Source organism: Cyphomyrmex costatus, unplaced genomic scaffold (genome assembly GCF_001594065.2).
Source record: "Cyphomyrmex costatus isolate MS0001 unplaced genomic scaffold, Ccosl1.0 scaffold61, whole genome shotgun sequence".
Classification (NCBI taxonomy): Eukaryota; Metazoa; Arthropoda; class Insecta; order Hymenoptera; family Formicidae; genus Cyphomyrmex; species Cyphomyrmex costatus.
Genome location: NW_017280167.1, coordinates 1,294,013 through 1,319,455, shown reverse-complemented (window position 1 = coordinate 1,319,455; position 25,443 = coordinate 1,294,013). Strand labels below are relative to the sequence as shown.

General features: G+C 41.8%; 1 protein-coding gene across 3 annotated transcripts in view; it reads right to left on the bottom strand.

Moving 5' to 3' along the window:
• The window catches only part of bru3 (CUGBP Elav-like family member bruno 3), a 426,425-nt gene extending 409,092 nt beyond the window's left edge, over window positions 1-17,333 (bottom strand). For all 3 annotated transcript variants that reach the window (XM_018547207.1, XM_018547205.1, XM_018547201.1), the window contains exon 1: window positions 17,175-17,333. The gene's annotated coding sequence lies outside the window, so the exon portion shown is untranslated. The remainder of the gene's footprint in view (window positions 1-17,174) is intronic.
• Between the last annotated feature and the right edge of the window lie 8,110 nt (window positions 17,334-25,443).

Here is a 25,443-nt window from a genome sequence, read left to right as displayed (position 1 = left end):
AAAAATATTGCTACTAGAATTTTCTATTATAATGAAATATGATATACACGGTCCGCGCACCGAGCAAAGTAAGTATAGTTTTGAAGCCGTTGAGAAAAGATTCGAAAGCAACAATTTCGGGGAAGGGAGGGGGGGGATCTAATTTGCGCGCATGGCCTACATTTCGGTTATTTTATCAGGATAGAGTCGTAAGCCTGCAATTTTGTCAGTACGCGGCGGCGCGGCGTTCTGAAAGCGGACTAACCGGCCCATGAATAATGCAACCCCGTACGTCTTGCTGATAATTATGTTTTACACCGTTATGCCGTGTTTCGTTAACTCAATGGTGGCCGCGCCCTTCCCATCCGCTTTGGCATTATACCTGCATATTCATTACTTAACGTTAAGTATGACTTCAACCCGAAGGGCTTAAGTTCAAGCAGGTCGTAGGAGCAAAACTGATTATATTACACGCTCGCGCGAACTTCAAACCGCATTAACCCGCACATTACTAATTTAACGTCTAATCACTGTCTACGTGTTCGACTGAATTCTATATCGCCGTAAACTCTTTGCACGCTAAGGTCTGACGCTGAAATCTACACGTGCTTTATAAAGCACTATATACTATACTAAATAAACTGATCTCGCTCTGTCACTCGTACTTTATTAACTGGAAAGTTGGGAACTTTCCAACTTTCATAAACTTTCTACGCGCCTAACCTCGTTCGCGCGCAATTACCATTGTATTGTCCTTGCGATATGCGAATCGGCTGGCGCGCTATATGCCGCCGTGCTATCAACGAAATCGACGTGTACGTTAAACCGACCGCTCGCACGTAGGTGTACACGATGCCGAAGTATGAGGGGTAGTGCGGGAGTAATTACAGCCCGCGCGCGCTGTAACTTCCTATCTGCGAGATCGAAATTACCATTGGACGGCGTATCTTGCGCCGCTTCTTTACGGGGCCAGTTACCGGGCGTACGCTGTTTGCATGTAAACGACGTCTTTACACGTACCAAAGGTTAGCCGTGCATTCATGTCCGTTTCGTTCGCGACAAATTACAAGCGGCACTGTTACACAGAAAAGATATGTAACTTATCTTGGAAGTTACGTGAACACCGCGCGGTGCGCACGAGGACTCGCATTAGCGCCCTTTGTCGGGAAAATCACTTCACTAGGCTTTATTCGACATTAGGATTTTATCGTTAGCTAAAACGCGCACGTGTAACGTATTAGGGAGCGTAGCACGCGTTTATCTCACGAGCAGATCGTATATATATTTTAATTTATATATATCTACAATATTTTTTGTATCGCAAAGTGCGATCATGCACGTTTAAAAATTGTATAAAAAGTCGGAGCAACTTTTTTTCGCTCGCATGGAAAATACAAGAACCAAGTTTCATTGCCTTCGAATATAATGGCGCACATAGACATCTAAGAAAGATAGACTCGCGACTGCACCGCGTCGTGAGCATAACGATATACGTGCTTCGTAGGACGGGACTGGTTAGGGATTGGCGCCATACCGTTGATCCCAGCTCGTCTAGGCATAATGCCACCCCTCGTAAGCCAGTCACGTCCCCCATTCCCTACACTCTCGCCCCGCAACCCGTTGCTGTTCGTACTGAAGTCATGATCAGACCGGCAGGCCAGTCTTTGACAGATCCTACTTAACGCGGCGGCGCTGCAGATACTGGCTTTATCACTGGTCTATCAATTACCGCTACTTTCCTTTCAGAGGAAATACTCGACACAAACGTCGTTCGATGTCCTCTTGACATTCAATAAGTAACGAAGATAGAACGATACTTGCGTCGATTATGTCACTTAAAAAGGAAGCAACCTAAAGTTTTAATTTAAAAAAAAAGAGAGAAAAATCGGAAGAAGTTGGAAATTTTAAGAGAAAAAAAAGATCGAGTAACACGAAAAGTTCACAATTTTTCAACGCGTATACTTTAGTGAAATAGAAAAAGTTTACAATCATATGAAACACAAATTTTATCAGGTATCTCAACAATTACATAATGTATGAGATTAACCGCTGAAAAATTTTATATACATCTCAATTTACTAAAATGTCGAGTAAAACTTATGACGTTGATAATGACATCTGTAGTTTGATCAATGATAACATTTCGCTGCATTTGCTGCTTGTTGCGAAATTTTTATGCTTATCAAAAAGCATCCATCTTCTTTCTCCATTTCACAAATGTCACGAGGCTTCTCGATGGAATTGAAAAAAAAAGAGCTAGCTCGCTTCTTTTACGAGGCGTCAAACGTTTCACCTCGTTATATATAAAAGCTGGCAGCCCGTGCCGGCATCGGCATTAAGTAATGCAATACGCTTCGTCGGCGAAAAAGACGAAGGTGATAGCCATCAGGAAAAAGAAAGGAAAACGCGGTTTGCGGGGCAGGAAAAGCCGGTGAAACTTTCCGTAATTAATACGTGAAACTTTTTTCCCGGCCGCGCGCCGGATCTCACGCGCTCGTTCGTCCATTGAATGTCAATGATCGAAATCGCTCTTTGATATAATTCTCTTCGTCAACGCGCGCGAGAGGGAGAGAGAGAGAGAATACGTGAGCGTGAACGTAAAGCTTTATTGCGATATGCTTAGTCATCCGGATCGATATATTTCCATTCGAGCATTCTGTCTGGCAAAATTCGCAATGTTCGCACTCCCGTCGTAATTGCAAGACGCATTTCTTTCGTTGATTAGCGACGGTTCATTATGTCGGTAATTAGTAGCTTGTATAATGCGTTTAAGTGTTTCCTCGGTGGAATTAGTATGCTAACTAACTCTATGCCTTACCTCGCACCCTTTACTCCTTGCAGTTCGAGTTCAGCGCTTTCGCGCCCTCCTTCCTACCCTCTCTCCTTCTCTCACTCTCTCACTCCCTTCTTCCCTCAACGAAACTGAATCACAGGTGGCAAATGTCGAGAATTGCGATGCGCACGAAGTAGACATTCGCACTTGCCCCACGAGAGAACGTTAAATATCACGCATGCGATACGTGTACTCCAACCTCGTGCAGCATCGTCATTTAGCATACGAGATATACGTAATACAATTGAACGATCTCATGAAAGATCATGGAATTTATCGTTCGATTGAAATCGCACTGCATTCGAGTAATAAATTTTTGTCAGATTTATCTACGAAATTTAGTAGCCAAAAGAAAGCCATTTCTCTTCTTATGAGGGTTCTCGCCGGAACGAATATATCTATAAGATTATCCGAACACAGATCGTACGTAACATCCCTAGTTATATTCCGATGTATCGATAGCCACGTCGATGTTTGCGAAAGAGGAGGGGAGGGTGCGTGGGTAGTCGGATGATAGGTGCAAACAAGAAACGAGAATACCCGTTTCCGATCCTCCTTTCCTGGCGCTGGTCAGAGCAGGCTGGATCAGACCGAGGGCCTAGTAGAGAGTGTGCGGAGGAAGGTAGCGCACATTGCACCGGGGAGGAACATACACAGATAGCTAGTCGATGTGATTGGCTCGATGCCAGCAGCCTCTAACGACGCTTTCGAAAGGAGGAGAATCCTACTTCGTCCTCTCCAACGACGAGCCTCCAAAGATACCTCGGAACCAGTGTGGCGGTGACGCAATGTTGCCGCAATCACATTTTGGCACGCCTCTGCCTAACCGATACCTCCAACCTCCCCCTCCCGCCCTGCAGTGGCGAGAGAGTATCTAGCACCGTGTTGAATTCGACCGGTATCGACCGTGCGGAACTTGAACGGTCGTCTAACGACGGTCCGAGCGAGCCGACCGCGAGAGAGGCCTTCGCCACTGCCTGTGTAAATTCGGGGCTGACTATAGCCAGCTGTATCTACTTGCTTCCCGTCACGTCGCGCCGGCTTCTCAGTTTTCTGGCATTCCTATTAAATCGACCGCACGTATTGTATTTCGCATTGAATTTCGACGCGCAGACGGTAAAATTTAATTCCATTCTGTCCGTCGAGAAAATTGTCCCGAGAAAATCAAATTACTATACCATATATATTGTAGCGGAAATGCAGCAAAACTATTATTTCCCGTTGTTTTGATGCATCAGCTGTGTTAAGCTTGTTATAACGCAGATACATACGAATAATAAATATGTCACGTACACACAGCGAAACTATTTTATTATGTCCGCTTTAAATCTTTGCACGTTGCATTATACGCAAGTGTCCAGTAGTCTGGCATATATCATAATGCCATTGACAGGAATATATCGATCCAACCGCGTTATTGTCACTTCTATGCTAATATGATATATACCAGTAATACGGATATTCATGTCAATACCAGAAAGTGGTTACGTAAAAAAGAGGGAAGACGTATATATGTTTATAATAAATGCTATATATATATGTGTGTATACAGAGAACATCTCTGTCTGTCCGATAATCAAAGTGCCAACGACGCATATAAAGAAAATTTTCGACATGCGCGGGAAGGAAATCTTGTTGAAACACCGATACTATTTTTGTACGCGCACCGCGATAACTTTCGCGATGGAAACTTCTGCGGATTCTCTTTAAATAGGAAGACGAGTTGCGTGGCGCCGTCGAATAAAGTGCCGTGAAATAAAGGAGTATCTCTCTCTCTCGAGCGATTCGGTAGGCGCGACGCGAGTTTCAGTGGCTGCGGATGTAGAGTGGTTGTATCTAATTTAAATTCCCGACATAAAAAGCTTGCAGAACGCGAGCGGTGGTCGGGATAGCGTGGATCGCGGCCAAGCCACGTGCGGCTGCGAGATTCATTCCGCTTTACATGGCCGGTCTGTACCCATCCACTTCTCTGCATCTCCCCGAAATCTCCCTCCCGCTACCCTTCTCTGTCTCTTTCTCTAGCTCTCTCTAGCCAGATCTCTACCCTTGTACTCTCGCTCCCTCGCTCTCTGCTGCTGAGATCTCATCTCGACGCAACCCATTCCGCGCCTCGAGCCAAGGTATGACCGGCAGCCTAATGCCGCAAGGGGTTTTCCCTTGGGAAACAGAATTATCCAGCAACGAAGATATTCGGCGTCTTCGGAAAGAGATACTTGGCGAATGGCGAAAGAATGTCAAATTTTGCATCACAGAATGATAAAAGTAAAAAAAATAAACTGATTCGATCCCTTTATAACTGCATATATTTTAAATTCTCTTTTGCATCGATACTTTTAAGGAGAATAATTGTATTTGAAAAAAAAAATTAAAATATATTTTGTGTATAAACTATTTTAATCTTTGTACACTTATAAAAATTGTAAAATATATATACTTTTAAAAAGATTATATATTTAAATTAGAATTTAATTTTTTCAAATAAAATATGTTAAATGAGATAGAAATCATATAGTTTGTGTAGTATGTGTACAAAAAAATAATATTTTTATAAATTTATCATTATAAGAAATAAAGATTTCCGCTTTTGAAGTACACGAAAGATTCAGTTAAACCGATAGAAGAAAGAGATAGAATCGAAAAAGTACTTTCATTTAGAAATAGCAGGGATCTATACCTGCAACTATTCAGGATCTAACAGAGAAAGGACGTCTAAAGACTCTGGAGTAGAATCTTTTGGTCTGTGTGTCTTTTCGCTTCTAAAGCAGCCCCGATGTCGTCCTAACTCGAAGTTCCCGCCCATTACGATAGCAAAAGAAACCTTTTCCCTTTCTTTTCTTACGATTTCCACCTACTTCAAAGGACATCCATTAAAGGAGGCTGACTATAATCTCTCCAGCACTGTTCTCAAAATCAAATCAGCAAATTTGTAAAGTTTATTATAAAAATACTTAAATAAGAGTTTCAGAAAGTTTTAAATTTAAAAAAGATATAATAATAAATTATTGATTTTATATAACACACATATCTTGTCTTAATACGTAAGCTAAGTATTCATTTTTTTTTTTTTCATGAAACTCTATTCGAGAATGAGTGTGTAAAAAAATAATTAATAAAAAATAACTATGACGATAAAACATTCGATGTTATTTAGGAAAGCCGATATATACAGTACTTATACGTTATAGAAGCCGCATATTTTGTAACCATAAAAATTGTAAAAATATGCCATGTCACATTTTTTAATGCAGATGTATTCACGTCCTACCATTAACACGGAGTACCTCTCGTGTAAGGTGTCGTCTGAAGTTCTAGTCCCGAAAAATAAAAAGTGTCGAATACATGAATAGTACGTTACGTTGTCCTCCTGATATTCAAATCACCTCGACATAAATCTAACGTGGGGCTAGATAATTATCGCGTGACTTTTCAGACGATGATATTATATATGCATAATGCGTTTCATTTGCCAAAAATGCGAACAGCGTAATACGCCGCCGCTGTTACACGTAAATGCTAGCGGGAAATCAGAATTCGGCTCGGTATTATGCACAATTGAGATATATCAGTTCGCAGTGCGAACCCGTATTTTGCGACGATCAACGCGATCGAAACGGCGGCGCTAACAATGACCGAAATGATGCCGCGCGCAAATCCTCTCTTCTCCCTCCTCTCCTCATATCGAAATCACCGTGCCATCGATTCCACGTTACTAGTATTTCTGATAATTCTCGATGCGTGCACGTGCGACGCATTTACACCGCTCGTAAAACCGAATTATGCCTGCCAAATATTAACACGATTCTGGCATCAGAGATCGTAATGCTGCGAGCTTTCCATTCTTGTCCAAAGACTAGAATGTATTTGAGAGAGCAAATACGAGAGCTCTCAATATAATTTATCCTAATAGGAATTTCTATGCTTTTTAATTACATTTAATCCGGGAGTAATCATTTTATTTTTACGTAAACGATTAATCGGGATATTTTTATACCCCAATTAAAATCTATTATTAACAATATATTGTATATTATTGATTGTTTTCCGATTTATTGGCATTTGAAAACATGAATATGGATTTACTCACAATTTTTGAAAAAAGTAAATAGGAACCAAAACAAATATGCAATGAAATAAACAAGTTAAGTAACTTATTATGACAGTATTTCTAAAAAACAAAAATTTTAATTAATATTTCTGTTGTACATTTTTTATGAAACTACAAAGATACAAAATAGTTATTAAAAGAGACGTAAAAAAAAAACACTTTTATTTTACAACCGTTCACATTTTCTGGCCTCTGAAGTAAAAAAGGTAAGTGACTATATTCTCGGTTAATGATCAGTTTATGTTAATCGCTATTACACCAACTAGTAATATACTTCAATGTCGTTCGCATATAAAATGATTCGTATCGTAAAGACGAAAATCTAGTAATTCTAATATTTCTAACATTTCCGAATGCCACAGGTATTTTTGCATTTAATCTCATACACATATCGATAACGAGCAAGAAAAGCATGTACTACATACGTAGATGCAAAAACGCGAATGCGCTGTACTTGTCCGTTGGAATGCCTCGGCAAGGTAATACACGTCAGGAGCGGAAGCGCCTGAATTAGTTACAAATTCGGGCGTAGTAAACGATCCAGCGCTTAGGGCGAGAGCCACGCGAGCTTTGGAAATTCTCGCCACGGCGCGGCGGGCAGAACGGGGTGAGTGAGCGCACGATGGCGATGGCGATGGCGCGACGCGGCGCGGTAGGTAGGTTTACCGCGATAAATCACACGGTGCACCGACAAAAGGGGCCCGACGAAAGGGTCGCCGCCATAAACGTATAAAGTAATTACGCGCCGTATCCGCGCGGTATAGCGCGGCGCCGACCGGCCATTCACGAGGATTCACCTAAATTTCGCGCCCCGTGTGTCCGACCATACGAAGCGCGCACGACGAACAAGCCGAATGCGATTTTCATCCCCGCGAAACCGAAACGCTCTCGTCTCACACCATCGCGACGGGAATTACGTTCCATCGCGTGCATTATCGGAACGTATATATTCTATATGAAGCACCTCGAAAGCCCAGCTATCGCCCTCGCCGTCATGGATTTCATCGAGTTAAGCCCTTTTTCTCCGCTCCTTTTTTTTTAGTCTGAGGGAAAGAGGGAGAGACAGAGTAGGGATTTATCATATTCTATATGATAGTCCTTCCGAACAATAGACATATGATACATGATACAAATAATTGCACTAATTAACAGTCAAAAATCACTTTGAACCAGTTAAAGTGCTTCTCACAGATTCTCTTGAATGCTTTAAGTAACAGATTTGATCATTTTCTCTTAGAAAAAATCTTATATTTAAATCCTTCGCGATATGATCAGTAAATAAAATATTTTTTTTTTAAATGCATTTTGTAAGGGACTTACAATATATTAATGACTTCTAATCAGAATTACAAGATAACTTTAACATTATAAAACCTCAATTATTTGGAAACCTCAATTATTTGAAAACCTAAAATTTAGCTTACAGCATCGTTTTCAGTTTGGTTTTAGTATCCAAAAATTTATAATATAAAAAGTCGACTCGTTTGATTCAAATAGAAAAACTTTTCTTTACCTAGTGTTATTTTCTACAATTCACGTTTACTTTTTATTCGATTTTTCAGTACGAATAATGATGGTGCAATTAATTATTTTCTATAATTGGCATTTAATATTATGTCAATTAACCTTAATTCTTCCCTTTTTCTTCTGCCTTATTTCCATAACTTCTCTTTCATACACATATAAGCAACGGCTCAAACATGCATTACGTCTGTCAAAATGCTCGCCATTGCCGGAAAAAGACGCTGGCATTCCGCTCCGTTCTTTCCGGTCAAGAGGTGCCTGCTAACTTTCCCATGAAAGGAGCTTGAATTTATATACCTATAAATTTCTTGGTATACGGCTTGCTACACTGTAAGTTGGGAGTTAAGACACCGGGAGAGGCATCGTAACTGTTCGTGGTGAAATTAATAGTTTGCGATAAACAGAACTTATACGAATTATTGTTCATGTAGATAAACCCATTATCGATGGCATTAATCCGCTTTTGCGAAAGAATAGTATAACTTTATCAGCGACATTATATGTTGCTTAATATATCAAGATTCCTTGATTGTTTAATGTCTACAATAGAAAATCGAGAAAAATTGCACGTGCAACGTTCAACCTATTAAGAAAGTTCTTCATTAGGAGAGCGTCGAACTGCTACAGTTCTTATGAGAGCTGTTCTTCCGCCGTTCGTTACGGGCGGAGAGATTGATGATCGCGAAGAAGCGTTTAAGCATAAAAAGCCCCGCGGCTGTGCCGAAAAGAGGAGAAGCCTTCCTATCGCGATCCGTTAAATCGAGCGAAAAAATAAGAAAACCTACGAGCTCGACGGACGGATGAGAGCAGGCCACCACGCTTGCTCGCAAAACGATATATTATGTATACGGAATAAATGGAATAAAGAAGAGCCTCGAGCCACGCGAGTCCTTCGAACCCAATAGAGCAAGCTAACGGCTTCAGCCATCGCACGTATTACCCGGCGCGTTGGTCAACGTGTGTGCGGTCTCTGTCGCTCTCTCTCTCTCTCTCTCTCTCACCGCCCCATGCAGCAGATAAGTTTTCAGACGGAAGACGTAGCGGGTCGGATAAATCCTTGAGACTTCCGGCGAAACTTCCTAGGCGAGTGAAGAGGGGGAGCAGCAGAGACGCGCATCGACGACCGCCCCGGAAGTCTACACACGCCGCTTAACACGGGGTAACGGCCCGCGAGAGAGCGGAGTGTTCCTAAATTTTTCCCGAGCGTCCTTTATCGCGTATTCCCTCTGAGATACCCGTGTCGAGCGTCTCGCTGTCTCGCGTATCCCGGAAAAGTGCGCGTCCAGGACAACTACGTGATCGTTTACTCAACTACCAAGTGTGGGTATAGCACACTCCTCATTAATAACAAATAAGCGGAGTACAATGCTACAATGTTCACTATACCGTCGCGGTTACCGCGGTATGAAAATAACAACGATCCGCGGGTGAAAATGTTTTTATACGAATTTTCTGCGAGAAACGAGTAATAGCGGGATAAAGCGAAATAATAGGACGTAAAATTGGATTTTTCCATGGAAAATAACGCGGTCGGATGAAATGAAATATTTTACAATTATACCGCGTGCGCGCGTGCGCGTATAAATGTAACGCGCGTTGAAACGCGGTCGTTTTCCACACAACTCTTTGGTAAGCGTGTAAAACGATCGGATCGTCGAATAACATTCGGTGGCAGTTTTTATAACGATCATACGCCGCGAGAGCGAAACATTTCTGCACACCATTGTCACAAACGCATCGCTTCACGATTGAAACAGCACGCCCTCGACAAATCTGTGTTCCCTGTGCAATGTTTTTCCCGCGCGATATACCCTCGAGCTCTTTTTTTTTTTACCTGACCATTTTGCATCCCGCGAAACAGAGCGGAATTGCAATCGCTGTACAACTTGGTGCAGTGACTGTACTGACGAAGTAACGGCTTGTGCTAAGTATCTCAGCATACACATCTCCACCCTCCTCTCTCTCTCTCTCTCTCTCTCTCTTCTCTCTCTCTCTCTCTCTCTCTCTCTCTCTCTTTCTCTCTCTCTCTCTCTCATTCATTCTCAGTCGTTGCTCGAGCACCGAGAAGCCATCCACCTCGCAGTCCCACCCTAAAAGTCCGCGCAGTGAGCTGAAATCGCGCGCTAGGAGGCCGAATGTATTTCTCAGAGGGCTTAATGCTGGTGAAAGTGGAGACGCGGCACAATGGAGACACGGGGACACCGAGGAAGTGCAGTACGAAGAAGAGCTTGAACGCGGACATGTCTGCGTGCAAGAATACAGACACATAGGCATGGAGGCCCAGACGAAAGGAGATTGGGAGGAGCAAGGAAAGAGGAACACTCATTGTGTACGAATACACTAACGCTCGATAGAGACACGTCGATTCTAGACGTAGACGATACTGTCCTCAAAACGTTCGGAGGGAGGGGGAGAGGAAGAAGAACGACAGGGAGAAACTCGTTATCAGAAACGCCCTAAACTCGTGGTCCACTATCTTCGACTCGCGCGCGCGCGCGCACGCGCTCGTCTCCTCCGAATATCGCACGGTGAAACTTCCGTTCCCTCCGCTTCTTGATTTATTAGATTTCACGACGGACCAGGGTGATAGAACGAAAACAAAAAGGGACGGTCGCAAGAAGAAAGGAAAAGGTAAGAGGAGGCGGCAGAAAGCCAAGAGAAGCTCACAGCGATCTTGGAGGCTGCAGAATCTCTTGGCTGCCTTCCCTCTCTCTCTCTCTCTCTCTCTTTCTTCTTTAGCACTTGCAGCTCTTTTTTCGTTCAATGCCTGGCAAAGTTTTCCTGGCAGGTATCCTGCCCAGGGATCTTGCTGGGGCTCCTGTATCCGGACTCGCCCGCAACAGTCCGGTATCATATCTACCTACACACCGCTTCGTTGCTCTGTCTTCCGCAGGTCTTCTCTTACGTATACTTAGAGTCGTATCTCTCTCCCTATCTCTTCCAACTTGCTCCCGATGCCGTTCTCTTCTCTTCTCTAAACGTACCGCTGTTTATGCTGCAACGGGAACGATGGCGATGACGGTAGTAGCAGCGGCAGTAGCAGCAGCTGCTGGTTGCGGCGCGTTCCGGAACTTCGAAACTCTAACGAAATCTCGGGCAACGTGAATATTTTATGCGTAAATCAAATCCCGACGAGTATACGCGAGAGAGCGAGGATCCGTGGCATGGTGCGGCTAAATTCAATAGTAGTGCAACGCCTCGCAAGCTCTTCATAGCTGTACCGCTCTTCCATATTTCCTGCTTCTTTTCTTTATAGGATATGTCTGATATTCTCGTCCCGTCTTTCTCTTGTTCTCTATACCCTTCGCCTTCTCTCTTTCCCGCGCTCATTCAATACCCCATACCAAAAGTCTAGTCCTTACCGGAGATATTCCATCGCGCGAGTATCTATCGACTATTGAATTTCTGTCGCGCGCGTTATCGAGCCTATTTGCATCGCTGAATTCAATACCGCGCAACCACTCAAAGCCCCGGTTGTTTCGAGGTATCAAAAGGCACGTGCGGGCATTATTTTCAAGCAGCAAGCGTGACGACGCGCAATTATATGCCACGACGTGAAAGTCGAGATTCTTGAGATTTACAATCCATAGATCGCGGCATGTGAACCGTAACAAAGGGGTGTGTGTGGGCGCTTTATACTATAGTATGAAATATTTGTCCTTTCCTACTGGAGAAGAACCGGACTACGTCAGACCCGAGGGCGGGATTTTCCTTCGCCAAACGCCTACACAATACAGCAATAAAACTCCATCCCCCTTTTTCGCTCCGACTTCTCATACTGGGTTAAGAGGAAAACACGGTACCCTCTGCGACCGAGCAACCCCATGACCAGGTACTCGGTCAACGTAACGCCCTATAGAACGATCAAATATTCAGCAGCACTCCTGCGTCGAATGCTACGCTACGGATGCCGTCTTTATTTATTTGTTTGCGACAAGTCGCTTCTGCGAGCGGATAGGACCACGCATAGAACACGTGTAGAAACGCGCGACATAACGACAAGGACAAGCTGGGGAAGAGGGAGATATTTTTTTTTCTTTCCGGGAACATCGCCAGCAACCTTTTCACCCAGATACGATTCTGACCCAAAAAGTCACGCATTAAATTAATAAATTACAAGAGGTCTCTTCGATCTTTCTCTCTCTCTCACCCCCACACACACACACACACACACACACACACACACACACACACACACATACACTTGTTCTGTTGGCTTTTGGCCGAATAGCACGACTTCTGTGATCTCAGTGTTTGTCTCGTGCCGATCTTACGCAGCTTCATACTTAGACGTCTTTGGTTCCTTAGAATTATTCCAAAATCTTTTATCTCATTAACGATTATACTCTGCATATTTTATCAATTTTGAAGAAATTGTTTTCATCAGAAAAATACATATGTAGTCTCGCGTAAAACATCTGGGTTTATTCCAAATTAAGAATAAAAACTTGTAATTACATAGATGAAATATTAGCGCAACAAGGAAAATTAGAATATTTGGACAATTTTCAGTGGCGTGGCGGAAATACCCGAAACTTGAAATAGCTGCTTCACTGGCGGCAATTTTTAACTTTTTACATTTTTAACGAGTTTGAACAAAACGCTCATTTTTAACAAACTAAATGGGAAGGAAACAATAATTATACTTAAACAGAACAGCGGTAGAGAATAACATTTCGTTTACTGCGTGCGTTAAATATTCGTTGCATATCCCGTAGATGAGGTCGCGGTTTCACGTATACACAGGGCTGAAAACGCCGAATGAAAATTAGATATCTCGAGTCCGGCGCGGCGGCGGTGTGGACTGTGGGCAAAACTGTGCTGGGACCGCACTAAAATATCACAATGGCGCGGCAGGTGCATTTACCGGCTCTCGCCGGTGCTTTGACGACAGTCGCCAGATAGCTCTTTCATCCGGTAATTAGCCAGAGAGCTCGAGGAATTATCACCTGGCGCGATCGTGGCTATACACACGCGGGGTGGTCCGTCTACCTGCCGTTCCGAGTGCGCGCGAAATGAAGCAGCCTCGGAGGGGGAAGGGGGTGTTCTCTCCGTGGTAGTCGGCGACCTCAGTCCTTAATTAATTAACACCACGGCGAATAATAATTATCGAAATGAAAGATGATATCGGCGGGCTTATTTATTGCTATGCGATGATATCGAGGTAACATATAATCCGACGCGCGTAGCTCCAAGCCACGATGCGGCTGCCACAAGTTGCCGTTACGTTGTACACCGCTATGCCTCTCGTCGACCGATAGCGATCCAAACGTTACTCCACTAATTGATACTCCACTAATTGATGATAGTAAATTAATTTGTCCAAACGATCTCATATATTTGGCTCTTAACCCTAACAACATGAATTTTAACTCTCCCGTCTCAATAAGGATTTTCGAGAAACAGGGCAAATCTTTTTATTGTTTTAAATTATATAACAAGTTTCTGATACTTGTTGAAGTTTTAACAACGAGTTTTTATTATCGTAAGAGTCGGGTTGTTTTTTACTTATTATATATTTGACAGATTTAAATTTATCTATTCTTTAAATTTTTTGAAATTCACTTTAACATTCAAGACGGTAAAAATTGAGCCAGTCTTGCAAAAGAGTTGCCAATGTTTAATCTTTAAGAGAGTCAGATTTTACTCTACTGGGACTTACTCTAAAAATTTTAGAAAGTACCAAAATTCACTATTAAAACAACAATACCTTTTTAAAGACTCTAGTAATAGAGTTAATTATGATTTATTCAGCCTTTTGTAGAAATACGTGTGACATTTACATTTGAAACCGATCTCTCGAGACAATCATTCGTGTTACCAAAAATATCTAAATCGCTGATTTTTATCTACTTTGATTCGCTTCTTCGTTCTTCGCTACATTTGCCATCTTTCCTCATTCTCTATCATTTCACAACGCAGACACAGACGAGCGCTTTATTGTTTTATTCAAGTTGCTCTCGCCAGTGGCGAGCTTGCAGCGGTAGCTCGAACAGCGTCCAAGACAAATTACATTCTGCGAAGATTCAATCTAGTTACGCGAATTCAAAGTCGGGGAAGATCGCGCTCGTACGTCCGAAAAGAGAAATAAAAGGCGAGAGCGATTCGACGCGCGCGCGGCTAGATAGATAAAAAAGGAAGAAAACGAAAGCGTTGGCGGTGAAAAGCGATTTCGGATGAAGGGTAGGTCGATTCCGGACTCGTTAGGCCGGTACAAACCACAAGCGCCGGGCATGTTCTACCAAATACACGTGGACGAAATGGGATGTTAGCCTCCCTCTTTGCACGTGAATTTCCTCGATATTAAAGCCCGAGCAATGGGACACCGATTGTACGACGATTGGCGGCGTGCGGCGATCTGCTTGGTGCCTGGACTTCCGATAATTATGTGCCAATTAAATTTAACGACTGTCCATTATTCCAGTCTGCGCACCGTCCCCCCCCCCTCCCGCCTCTCCCCCGCCTTTACTTCAACCCCCTTGATGCCGATTCCATCATCCTTTCCTCGACGATATGTAGCCACCGCGGCCGAATCGGCAACAACTATCATTCCAGATCGCAATCCAATTACTTTTTAATATTATCGGGGTGCGCCTGAAATCGAGCTGCCTTTGCGGAACGTCGCGCGGCCACATTGTAAAACTACGAGGAACTCCCGCTGGCAAATAAATGCTTCCGGACTAGCTGCCTCCCTTTCTCACATACATACGTCGTTGTTAGAAGCTATTTGCTCACCACGGCTCGCCATCGCTATCAAATGGAATAAAGTGCCGGCGACCAGTTCCGAGGGAAATGGGAAGTTCGGAACGTAATTTGCTACGATCGATCGCATAACTCGAAGAAAATGGGAAGAAAGTATAATAAATATTTGTGTCTTATCGCGCACTTTCTCGTGCAGATTTTAATTTTCTATTTTTAAATCAACTGTATAGAAACATCGATCATATTTCATTTTTTCACTTAATTGTAATTTATAGTACAATAGCCTTTCATGTTATAAATCACACATATCGCGTAAAGAGGACGTGAATATCTATATGTATTCACGTTAAAGCATCCAATTTCATGCTGTCTACTCGTGTAATTGTTTTAAAAAGTATGTCTCTCTTTCTTGTCCCCCTTCCCGGTTCTTCGTCCTCGTTAAAAATTCAAGCGTTTTAACCGCAGATTAACCCGCCATCGGAGCAATGTTTGCTACCGTTTTCCAAGCTCATTAAAAGGAAAGCTCGAACGTATAGCGAGCTCTCAACTTAATTATTATTATAGATATAAAACATATTTAGGGGACAATATTTACACGCATATAATTATCATTTACATGCAATGATGTTTACATATCAGCGTGCCGATTTGTTTATTTTATGGGTGCTCTCGTATCACATTAAATTGCCATTTAACGGATGGATAAACTAGCGAAGATGACTTGTTATTGAAGTATGCATTGAGGCGTAAAATAAAACTTTGCAACACAGCTCAAGGTCTTCAATATTCAGAGACACGTTCGATAGAGATAAAGAAAATGTGAAACGTGCATGCCAGAAGAAAAATACGATAGCACGTATACTATTCTCTAATCAAATGTCGGTCATTTCTAATCTGCGCGCTGCTAAAAATAGTTTTTTTTAGAAAAATTTCTTCCGCATGTATGGCATAAAAATCTTGTTGATCCGTATATATAAAAAATATTTTTTTTTTCTTTACTATTATTAGGTGTATACAAAAAAATTTTTGATGTGCATATTTATAAATCAAGATTTAAATTCTATTTCAATGAAATAAAATAATATTTGATTTCCGATTCTCGCTAATTTGGGAGGAAAGACAGTTATTTGAAATTCTCTTGCGTGCTTTTAAAATAATATTGTGAGCAATATTGCGATACTGAAATGCATTATACTGTATCATGCAGATTTACATTTCTCGTAAATAATAACAACATGCTTATTAAAAATATGCAAATTTAATAGAAATCTTACCCTATTTACCTATATTTATCGACAAATTCGATGGCCGCCAGTCTGCAGAGAAGATGGCGACAAGCAAGTTTGATATCGTAAATTCTAACATCAAGTTTAGGGATTTGTGTTGTGGAAATGGGTGGGGTGCTCGTCGTCAGGACAGCGAATACAAGGAATAGTCGGTAGGGGGTGAGCACCAACACAGAATGACCACTAAACACCTAACAACCAACAATAGCAGTCAACATTGAACATCGATAAACCAACGAAACTTAACCAACCACAAGTCACATTGTAACGGAATTCAGCGAACAGTGAAGACATAATCCACCAATACATATATGTGTGTGTGTGTATGTGTGTATGTTATGTGAACGAACGAATATATTATGTATATATAGAATACAAAACGTATATACAATGGTAAAATGGCGCGTAAATATACGTACGTGCACACGAGGAATGCCTCTGCCACAGCGCGGCGTTAAATTTTGTCGAAATAATTTTGCAGTACGAGATTTGCGGGATACCGCGTGTACTAGAATATGCTCCACTGAATTCAATCTGATTGCCAATTAGACAGAGCCACTCTCGGGTCCACGTTCGCCCAATGGCTCTGGGCAGATCTTGAGCCTCGCAGAGCTTTCCCATCAAAACATCAACGAGAAATACTAATTGTGTGACATGATATATAACGTAAAAAGTGAAAGACACGTGTGTGTTAAAACTTAATGACACATCTTCAGAGACACCGAGTAGGGGTATGGTGACGTACCACATCGAGTACATTGAGAACGTGGTTCGCGCGGACGACACTAGTAGTAGTAGTAGTAGTAGTAGTAGTTGTTGTTGTTACATTGTGTGTTGTGGTCGTGGCAAGAAGAAGAAGAGGTGGAGGAGGTGTGCGGCGCCCCCGGCCAGCCGGTCGCCCGTCACACCCTGAAACAGAATAATATTGTCACTCCCCTGCGAAGAAATACCGTCCCTACCGACTATCACCTCTGTAAGCGCTGTCTAAATAACATAATTTATTTATTAATAATATATCGCAATATTTCACGATGAAAACGCAGAAACATATTTGTAGACAATTCATACAATATTGTCACAATATTTCACACACATTCTTAAAAATATTTATATAATTTTAATTTATTGTTGAAACTATCGAAGAATTATTACATGTGCGTCGTCACACAATAAATATTTAATTTCTATGCGTATCTTGCTGTGTCAAAGTTAAAAACGGAAATAAACTCTTTAAAAAAATTTGTTTCAAAACAAAAGAAAAATACAATCTTCTACATCTACACACAGGGATCGATATGTCAATTTCGAAAAATCAATACCTAGATCTAACTTCAACGTTCAGAATGATCGAAATACGTCAATGTTAGCGTCTAGTTCGAAATTGAATTCTACTGTTGACGCACGCCTTCACGTATGAGAGTCTGACCTGGTAGTGTCGATTTCGTTTGTTACGACTCGGTTTTATCGGTGGCTCCGATACTTCGTTCACACAGAGTAGCGGCGCGAAGTCTCGCTATGTGGAGGATCGAAGCCGAAAAAGGGACGAAGCTTTATATCGAGGAAAATGCCTTCCCCCCTTGCGTTGCATCGTTTACGTCTAACACGAGTGAGTGAATGAGCACGCGCGCGCACGCCCGCGTCCGTACACGTGGAGGAAAGGCAGAAAGTTGGTGGAATGAGAGGAAGCGAGAAAGAGTGATGACGGTCAGTAGAGGGGAGGCTTAGGTACGGGAGCAGCGACCGGGATTTTAACGTCGAGCACACTCGTTTCGAGTCGATAGGTCCACTTCGGCTGGCTTGAGAAGCAGTCGACATGGTCCAACAACTTCCTCTCCAGCTCCTCGCCCCGCGCCCTCCATCACGCGCCTTTTCGTCCATCTAGCCGTCATCTTCGTAGCAGGAAACAGGGCGTGAGCGAATGGAAGTTTTCATACGTAGGGCGCTCACGCAATTGATAAAAACGACCGATCCCCGACTCTTGTTAGGAAACAACTACCGAGTTTCTTCAGCTCACTTGCTGAGGAGTGGTCGCTTCATGTCATGAAGTGATATTAACGATTTTTACGCGACAGTCTGGACGCGAAGCATCGTCAGGGAAGCTGTCGTATTTTCGCAACGTAAATTGTAATAACGTGGCGTTCAATCGAGTGTAAAATACGAGGAACGTCGTCGGTGAATAAATTGTGTATGACGTAAGAGACTCGTTCGTGAGATCCGTAGCACGTGCCTCGTCGCAGTAAGAAGAGAGGAGAAAGAAAGAGGATATGTTTATTTAACTCTAAAAGAGGTTTCTCTCCGCGTAGATTTTAGCACGCTGATATGCAACGAGCTATCACAATTATTTAAGCAAAGACCTCCAAGTATTTAAGCAAAGATTGTAAAAATCCTTGTTCATTGCGACATGAAGAGATTAAATATTGTCGCAACGTGCCTCAGCATAAATTTAAAGATAATTGATTGTTCATACGCGTTAAAACATATTCATTTTCAACGAAGAAAAAACAAAGTAAAAATATAATCGCAACACTGGATGTGTTATACTTGCGAGAAGTATACAGCAATTATTTTGTATCCTGCAGTCTTTCAGTCGGTTAAATTATAGAAATAAGTTTGATATAATCAAAAGATTTCCCTCTCTGCTTCAAGCACGTACGCGATATTATTAAAAATCATTGTTTCCGTTTGCCTTCTAGAATACGTACGGGAATAAATAGGGTGCCTGCTGGAGTGGAGGGTTGTATTATTTTCGAGGGACGCGAAAAATGGGCTCGCGCACACGTACACAGCGAGGCGAATGTATGGATATGAATAAGCGGAAATATTACGTAGCGCGCGGGAGAGGGTAATATCCGAAAGAGGGAGACGAGGACGACGAGAGAAAAGCGGGTTAGTGAGTGAGAGACAACGTTAGCAAGTTTACTTTGTATGCCACGCAGTGAGAAAGTTCCACCCAGCTGTTAGTCGCGTCTTCCTTAGTTTTCCTCTCGATGAAAACTCACTCGCGAGTTTAAACTTCCATCTTCCATGCACGCGCAAGCGAGTGAAAAGCAAATAACCAAATGTGGCTCTTTATCTCCTTGTAAGGACAAAGTAGGGCTCTAATCACCGTGTAATTATTTATGTAATAAGAAATAAATGTAAATTTAAACGAAATAAGAATCAACGCAGAGAGGTTTACAGAATACTTATTAATTGTTATAAATTTATTATATAATATATAAATTACGTAAGTAGCAATAACACAAATGTTTCGACCGTGATTTATGTCCTCCTCAGTGCTTTAAATAAAATGGCAGACGTGGAAATTATTTGAATATTAAAATGTACGAGCGATTTTTGAAACGCTTTCTAAAAAAGACATTACGGGCAGAATACAATTTATATGAAAAATAGGACACCGACGAATAGACCAACAGAAGGGACAAAGCTTGACTGAAAGCACGAATATCCGAGAGCTTCCTGAACTGATTTCTATTTTGTCACTCGGCCAATCGCTCGGTATCGCTAGAAATAAATAACACCGAATACATCATCCCCCGGATTGCCGTCATACTAGCCGCTTGTTCTCGTCGCAAATAGAACCCTCGGGAATTACGCCGCGGAGATCGGCGGCCTGGGATGGGTAGACGCGGTAATACTGGTTATCATCGCGCTGATTGCGCCTATATCTCCCCTCCTCTGCCCTGCACTCGCTACACATTCATCGAGCTATCCTTCCATTGGTACCTGCACCTGACCCAGTACATTTCCACCCGAGCTATTCATTACGGGTCTACAACGATCGTTCCTTTCACGATACATCGATGTACGAAAATTGGCGAGCGGCACGGTAGGGGTTATGCATTCATACTTGCAGACACGTCATGAATCCTCCTACCCGTCGCGGAAGGGTTCTAAAACCATGCCGTGCCGAGATTACGACGCTTTGGCAGTGAATGTACAAGTGATACACGCTCGATGACCCGGCAATTTTCAAGGCGGAGGAAGTTTTACAACAAAGATCCGGCGCGTAATTTAACCGAATGGGCCGTTTTACAAATTAACTCTTCCGAACTTCTGGCTGGTCGTTACACTTTCCGTTATAAGCGGTGCAAATTATTTTAATTGCACGCGCGAGGTCTATTTTCTTCTCTCTGAGAAAGAGAGAGAGAAAAGGTACGGTCGGAGTCGTGGAAATAACTTGCGGAAGACCGACGAGATCGTCAAGACCGAAAATTATTTAAGGAGGCCGACCGTAAAACACAATGATGATTAATTCTTGTTGCGTAATATTCAACTGGGCAAGAAATCAGTCACGTATCACGCCCAATATACGCTTAAGAGACCAAGTGAAATGTCCTACGCGGTTATTTACACGACCGTAAACAACCGCCGCCGTTGCACATCTACAGGCACGCGCGTGTACTCGCGGCAAAGGTAACGAATGGCAGAAGGCAAAGCAGCTACACCTTCGAAACGCGTTCCCCGGCCTCTCTCTACGGTACCGTGCACACGTACGTGTTTACGTTACGAACGCGCTATGCCAGGCGGAACTAACGGTAACGAACGGTTGCGAACGTAAGAGACCGGTTCCTGTAGCAAACGACATTTCTACCGAGCGTTGCACGGCGGTGCGTGCGGTAAAAGGAAGCAAACTATTTGCAAGATTCCGAAGGAGAGAGTGAGTAGAGCTTGTAGCTTGAAGGCAAATAGGTAGATAGATAGATAGATAGATGAGCTGATTTATACTTGGAATATGTTCTCTGCACGACGTAATCTCACAGCACGAAAGTATATCAAAAGGGAATAAAATATTGTAATTAAAATTGTAATGCAATTATGATGTACTTATGATGCGAATAACAATTAACTTTTAACTGGGATAAGAGAGAAGTGTACCTTACAAAGGCTCAGAGAACATCATTTTCTGTAATATAACTTTTTCAAATGTTTCATGCATATTCAGTATTAAGTTCTTTGACAAACTTTGTCAAACAAATTGATTTTCCGATATTGAAATTTACATTTTATTTCAAAATTGTCTAACGAATACTGTAATACATTGAAAAAAAAATTTAAGAAATTTGGGATATAATTATATATAATATATTTCGCTGAAATAAATTAATCTTTATTTAAATACAGCGAAATAAAATTTTGTTCCTAGCAAATAGATCACGTGTTTTACATTTTTTTATATATGTATAATCATTTTTTTACAATGAAATAAATTTCACAGAAATATGTATTCCGTCATCATAATCAAATTTATTTGCAATCAAAATAAATATCGAAGAAAATATCACATGAAATATTTGCTTGCAATAAAAAGTCTTCGACTTTATTTCTTACAAGGGGCCTATTACAACTGTTTAGAACTAATTCAATTCTTCTTGAAATAAGTATGTTGTTCCACACAAAATCTAAAAAATAATATATTTTTTTAGAACGGTCCAATTTAAGATTTTTTAAAGGATGAAAATAATACGGACGGAGTATTTTGAAAATATTAAATGTTATAAAAATCTAAATACGCAGTTACTATATATATATATATACATATATATATAAAGTATATAAAAACTTTACCTAAAATATTTCTGTATATACCATATATTTAGCTATTTCATTGATAATTAATTAAAATCATTAATCAAATATAAGCATCAGCTTTAGAGGTTTGTTTCACATCTTAAAGCGATGCTGGAGAGATGGCCAAACCTGATCGATGTCGATAAAACAAATTTTTAATTCTAATTAAAATATTATATACATCAGAATATATTTTTTTTTTTATATAAAAAATATTTACATACATTAAGTAAAACATTACGTACATTAAATAAGCCATTAAGTAAAACGTTACGTACATTTCTTGTTTTGCTGTATCCTATAGCGATATGAGGTTATATGCACTCAAATCGTATTTCTCATGCTATTTCTCTCGTAAGTTTCAAAATCATAATTTGAAGGTCTCATAATAATCTTATAAATTAGTCAAAGGGAAAGTATATTTTGTTTGGATATACGCTTGCATTCATTTATATGTATGTGAAGAAAGAACCTATATGATAATAGAAAATTGTAATTTACAATTTTTGGGGGATTTTTGTACTTTTCCGCATTTATTTGTGTTTTTCCTTTTATTCTGGAGGATTTTTTATTCTGTATAAGGAAAACGAAATGGCATGAGAAATATGAAATGAATTGTTCCATCGGTAACTCCAGCATCCCTTTAAATCTCAAAATTGAAGCCGATATACATATATACAATAAAAAATACATGTCTCTTAGAATTTTACAATTAATATATTTAATGCTTGATTAACTAATTAGGCCGACACTTTCTGTCCGATGTTAAGGATTATATAAAGAAGTAAAACATTACAAAAATCTTGTTAATTATATGGGTAATTCCAGATGTACACGATCAATATGATATGACATGGAGCACAAACAATTGATGTGAAATACAAATGTATAATAAGAGAAATCGAGAGAGAGTAGAGAGAGAGAGAGAGAGAGAGAGAGAGAGAGAGAGAGAGAGAGAGAGAGAGAGACGAGGAATTTATACGAAAGAGAAAAGTTTCCCAATATTTCGCGAGAAATGCTCACGCGCGGAAAGCGGTAGATAATCTCGACGATCATCTCGGCGCGACAGCTCGAAAGTTTCGACCGTTTCGGGAGAACGTAGTGCGTACTCTCCTGGTTTATAGCGGCCCTGTGGTCGTTGGATTCCGAGTGGTCAGAGGATGGTACCCGTTACTGCAGTGACGTTGCATCCATGTCCATTTGCATTGTAACTAGTCGCGGCAGCTGCAGCAGCAGCAATAGCAGCGGATACGACGGTCGCTGATACCGCTGCTGCTTTGACTGCCCCGACGCTGCACCTAGTCCAAAACCGGTGACTGCATCTGCTGAAGGGGGTGATGGAGAGGGCGAGCTAGTAAATTACACGTTGACTAGGGCTGACAACCGCAATGCGTAGCATACACGGGCGTGTGAGTCGCACAGACCTCCTGCGCGAGACCAGTGTGTTTATGCGGCTAGTGAGTCCGAGCCACTGTCAGGACGACCTAGGACTGTGCTCTCTCTCTCCTGTGAATTATAGACGAGCCGACCTTAATAAAGACGCGGTGGATGCCCGAAATTCTCGCCCGGCGTTCCATCGGCCGAGCCGAGAACGCCGCGGTTCCGCCGAATTGCGAACTGACGCTGCCGCTGCGTGACGTAGCACGTTGGTGACTCGTTTACGTTACGATCCGTGCATAGCTCGCTCCAAATCGTGCTATACTTGACGAAACGGCAAAAAATTGTACTTTCTGTTATGGAACAACAGATTTATTTAAAACTGCCAGAAAGTTCCCCTTGTCAAAAATAAATTGCTCGAAAGAGAACATAAGTTTCAAAATATTTTACAAATGAATTCTCTCTCTGCTGTTAAAATATATAATAATATAATAATATAATATCTAATATAAACAATAATATAATATAATAAGAATCATGGTCTCGAATAGAATCGCAGATGCTGTCAGTTTATTATTACTTCTCTTTGGAGATCAAAGAGATATTACATAAATGTGCGTCTATCGCTCCGGAAATAATAAAAAAAGAGATGAACAGCTAGAGTACACGTGTCTTTTTTTCTTCAAAAGGCAGGTTCCATGATGTATATCGTCGGCGAGCACTGAAGTATCGCTTGTCTGGGCCGTTCGGGCCCTGTACGCGCGAGTATCAGTGCCAAACACCGGTAGTTATGTATATCAGAGGCAGTAAAACTGATGCAAATTTATTTCAAAATTCCAAGCCATTCTCGTAAAGTCGTTTTAAAACTATCCTCGTAAAACGATTTGCGACATCCCTTCTCCGCGCCACAGACGTATCGAACATCCATAGTGTGACTTTACCGCGAGGAACTATCGTTCCTTAAGTAATTTCACACCCTGCCCTTAAGGTAACGATCATAATCGTGAGAGCGTACTCGACTGTGCCGCGGAAAATGTGCTTTATCGTACGACCAGCTTCATCCAGTATACACAACATTATTTTAGCATAATTGTAATCGATTAATATTTATACGTGATGTAAAGAAATAAACACGAGCCGATATGTTTAAGAAGAGAAAGACACGTACTTAGATGCAGACATATTTTAAGAGCGCAATATCTCTCACGTTCTCATCTTATCAATGATTAACGATTTTTCACGACATTTTCATTATGTACGTACTGACGTAATCGCTATGAAAAAAATTGATTTGACCTGGTAATAATAATCGCATGGTTGGTTAAAGCTATTCCGGAAAGAAGAGTGTGCTCTTGCTCCACGAGGTGAGATAGGCCGAACAAGTATGCCGGAGGGGAACGAAAATTTAAGGGCAGCCGTATATTATCGCGACGAAGGGGTTGTCTGAGGTTAACTGCCAGAGCTTCGTAAGAGGGAGGATCGGGTGGTGTCGGGAGGGTGCGCCATGAATATGCTGCCATTAGTCACACGCCGAACCGCGCCGTAGAAAGAGAAGTAGGTGACACGAATTTCTCGGAATCTCGCGCGCGCCCTATTGGTATCCCAGGGGGTAGTAACGCGAACAATTCCCCGTGAATGCGCATTTATTCCGAATCCGGCATTACCGCAGAATCAGTGGTGGCACACCTAAGGGCCCAGTAAAACTTCGTCGACAAGAAATTCGTCGTTTCCCCTTTCCTCCCTTGCTCTGCTGTGAACTCGACGGTCCCCGTTACTGACGGCGTCAAGCCACCCTGTCGAAACATTCGGGGCTCGCGGCGGCGCTCGTGTCACCGACAGACCTCATCGTTACATCTCAAAAGGCAGCAATGAAACGGTTAACTAAATTGCTACACGCTCCGGCTGTCATTCGCAGGACTCGCTGCCACTCCGTCCTTCTATTCGGCCATGCGCGGATATGCGAACGATCCGTCGCTTTTAGTTACAAATCTATCTCTGGATGTGAAACCTGGTGTGGAAGAAAGAGTGCGATGGAGTTTTGTCAAGACGCGCCATTATGCGCGAGT